The 3914-nt window shown below is 37.8% G+C and overlaps 1 long non-coding RNA gene across 1 annotated transcript; it reads right to left on the bottom strand.

Moving 5' to 3' along the window:
• Positions 1–1157: 1157 nt before the first annotated feature.
• On the bottom strand, positions 1158–3163 carry LOC103367701 (uncharacterized). Its single transcript, XR_520737.1, has 2 exons — positions 1891–3163; positions 1158–1457 (listed from the first exon to the last, which is right to left on the bottom strand). It is a non-coding gene; the product is annotated as an uncharacterized LOC103367701 (long non-coding RNA).
• Positions 3164–3914: the final 751 nt, after the last annotated feature.

Raw genomic sequence — 3914 nt, 5'->3', positions numbered from 1 at the left:
AAAACATGATCGTGTATTATTAATACACACACACATTATCTGTTATATAAGTAACGTTCCAACCAAGAGTGGGCTACACCTCCTATGCCATACTTTCTATCCATTGTGTCAAAGGCCTTCTGTGGCTCAGGTGGTAGAGCGGTTGTCCTCTGATCGTAAGGTTGGTGGTTCGATCCTCCGCTCCTCCACAGTCGAAGTGTCCTTGTGCAAGACACTGAACCCACAGTTGCTCCTAATAGCAGGCTCACGCTTTGCATGGCAGCTCTGTCGCCTTGGTCTATGAATGTGTGTGTGAATGAGAAAACATTGTAAAGCTTTGAGTGCCGTTAAGGTAGAAAAGCGCTGTATAAGTCCATTCTGTAGATCTTCATTTTGGTGATTTCTCAAGGATTTCAGGGAGTCTCTGAACAGGTGAAGTATTGTCCTGAACACATTCGAGCACTTTGCTGATGAGCAGTGATCCAAAATCATAATACCTGTCAACAGGTGAGAAGTCTGATTGAGAATTACAGAAAACACTTGATTGCAGTGATTGGCTCAAAGGGTTCAAAAAAATATTATTTTACAGGTCTCATCATGCTTGTTTGCTTGTTGTTGTTTAAATATTTCTGTTGAAGCACAATTCAAAAGCAACGTCATGATTTTCATTAAATTCTTATTCATTACTTTTGTCAATTTTAACTTATTTCAGTGACAGCTGTTTTTTTGTTTTCCTTCTTTAATGGGAGGGTGTGAATACATTTGAAGACAACTGTATTATTTAAGGTACATTTATTCTGCCTTTTACTAGAAAACCTGAAGTAGAGTAACTTTAAACACACTTGAGCTTTTGGTAGTAGGCAGTAATTTTAATGTGTGCTGCAGTGATGTGTGTTTACTTTCTAACACACAGCAAAATCAGCATACCCAAACTAACTCTGGCAGAATTGATTTCAACACTTTTGAAATGTCTATATGGGTCCACACAACAAAGTGTTAATTTACCCTCTTTTTGAGGGGTTGATATCTTAACACTAATTAAGTGTACTAAACAAGTGTTAAGCATCAACTCTCTCAAGACACTTTGTCAACTTTAAATCAGTGTTAAGCCAACAATAACATTGCAAGGTGTACCGGCTCTTCTGAATGACTGAAAATTACTGAAAAAATGGCAAAAATAATAACAACAATGCATTTTATTTGAGTACAAGCGCTTAACATGACACCCAAGCACATTTTACGAAACAAATACAGTAAGTATCGAAGTACAGAAACAAAAGAAAACACAGTTAAATACCAAGGTAATAAATTAGGGTAAAAACAGACAAAGTAGCTGCATTAAGGTGGGATAAGCAGTCCTAGACAGGTGAGTTTTGAGTTTGGCTTTTAACAGGATGAATTAATTAATGTTCCTGAGTTCCGGTGGTAGTGACTCCATTAAACGGGCGGAGGGGACAGACTAATGGAGAGAGAAGGATCTGAGGGAGCGAGAAAGAAATGAAGCTTTTGTAATTATACTGGGAGTAAACATTCCCAGAGGCACACGTTACGTTCCCCATGCAGCTACTTGTACAAAATAATGTTGATAACGTTGTCTGACTCACCAGAATAACATTGTGTTGAATGGACGCGGTTAGCATTACTGTTCGATGTTAGCTTGTGCTAATGCTAACTTATTGCTAACCCCCCACAACCAAAACACTACGTACGTTAGTGTTACTTTAGCTTTTGAACAGCTCAGTAGGAAAACAGTCTTATAAAACTTTATCATATTCAGTGTTTGCTATCAAATGTGGAGTTTTATCGGTGGCCATGTGACAGTGTGGCGGTAAGCAGTGTGAACGTGACTTATCACAGCAAAAACACCAGATACATTTATATCAAAACATAATGTTAACTTAATTCACTTACTGAAAAATGCAAAGAAGAAGCAAGCTTTAACAAGCTCAAACACAGTTTTCAGACTCCTTCGGTTCAGCTTCAGTTGAGACGTTCAGTTCGTGAGACCAAGGGGCAGAGTTGAGTTCCACTGGTAGAGTCTTGGTCAGGTTTAGAGTTCAGAGTGAAATGTTCAGCGTTGATGTTACAACAATCACACTTGCAGATTTGATCTAAAGACACTCGGCTTTGACATTCTGTTTTGACACCAAGTACTTGTCAACTCAGAGTTAAATATAAGGGGTTTGACTCTATCTAGAGTAAAATTAACTCCACTCTTGCTCAAATTTCACCAACACCCAAAATGTAACTCTTTTCAATTTGCTGCAGGGAAGTGAATGTTGCTGGCGTGTGCACAGACTCTTTCAACATTTTAACACCATCAGCATTTTGACTGTCCAACACAACCGACTGTAAGTCAATAAAATATTACACTTTCCAAACTTGTTCTGCAAATGATCAACTGTGTGTTAATTCGACTCTGTGAGGATCTCATGAGAGAAAATAAAACCCTTTAATCTTTTGAATATGACTAATGCACTTTGCATCTAATTGCACATCCCTTCTTTTTAGTTAGAATAGAATAGAATAGAATAGAACTTTATTGATCCCTTTAGTGGAAACCTCAGGGAAATTGTTGATCGTAAAAACTGAATTGCTCTTTAAGTATTTATTGCAGGGAGATGGAGCTCATAAGAAATGAACCTGTTAGTTGCTTGTCTGTGTGACGAAGTGTCACAGAGAAAAACGATGTTGAATTTAGATCACATGTTACTAAAATTACAATTTGCATACAAGCATTTATCTGTTACTTTGGTCTAAGTTACTTAAACTTGTCATTGCACGGATATGGAACACAGATCAGAATAAAGAGTGAAAACAGAGTAACGGAAAGCTTTTTTTTTGTTGTTGTTTTTTTGGAAGCTGCTCAGCCCAGTGGTGATGTTGCTTCCTGTCTGACCGGATTCACTGAACTGAGACCGCACTTTAACACATGGTTGCGCGCATAAGTGAAACAAAGTGCTAAATGCGTGCTACAATGTAAATATTACTTTGCTAACCTGTTTAGGCATTGTTTAGATATACAGTCATCTTATTCTGTGTTTAATGCTGGTTTCAGTGCTTCTAAATATATTTACGTAGTTAATTAGATACACGTGACTCTAATAAGCCCTCGTTGGAGTGCGAAACTGGATTTCTGGGTGTTATTGTGAAGTTTATTTTAGCTTCATTTGCATTAGTCACTTATAACCTCTGTGTTGCACCAGACACACTTTGATTGTTATTTGACAGCCTTCATTCATGCGAGCTTCACGTGTTACAGTTGCAGTCACTAATCGTTGCGGTCTGCGCCCACTAGAGGGAGCCAGAGACATTTAAACGCCTACTTTCTTTATTAACCCTTAACTTTCATGCCTTTTTGTTTATTCTATTGCCTATTTGATTTCTTTGGACCGAATTAATACATTTCCAGTCAGATAATTCAATGTTTGTTATTGTATTATTGCTTTTGAAATATTTTTACATCCATCCATCCATCCATTCTCTTCCGCTTATCCGGGGTCGGGTCGCGGGGGCAGCAGGCGGAGCAGGTCGTCCCAGACCTCCCTCCCCCCGGCGACGCTTTCTTTTTTACAGTAATAATTAATATTCTTTGTACTGTGTTTCTTTTGTAGACACATAATCCATTGTGTTGTATTGTCCGGGTTGAGTTGTAATGTTTTGTTTGCCGTGTTTTAATTGTACGTTTGCACTACCTTTTTATATTGCACTACTGTTTCCATATTTGTATTTCTATTTTTACTTTATCCTATTTTTTGTCTTATTTTATTTATTTATTTATTTTTATCTGATGTTGTTGCACTGCATTCTTTGCACGACCACTTTAGCTCTGGATCTGAGAAACACTGTCTCATTTCACCGTGTGAAAAATGAACACATCAATATAAAAGGATGCAACAGTTTTACTTTTGGGGAACAGTCCACCAAACGTAACA

The sequence above is a fragment of the Stegastes partitus genome, unplaced genomic scaffold, assembly GCF_000690725.1.
Source record: "Stegastes partitus isolate 25-593 unplaced genomic scaffold, Stegastes_partitus-1.0.2 Scaffold1078, whole genome shotgun sequence".
Lineage (NCBI taxonomy): Eukaryota > Metazoa > Chordata > Actinopteri > Pomacentridae > Stegastes > Stegastes partitus.
This window is presented reverse-complemented; position numbering and strand designations above follow the sequence as displayed.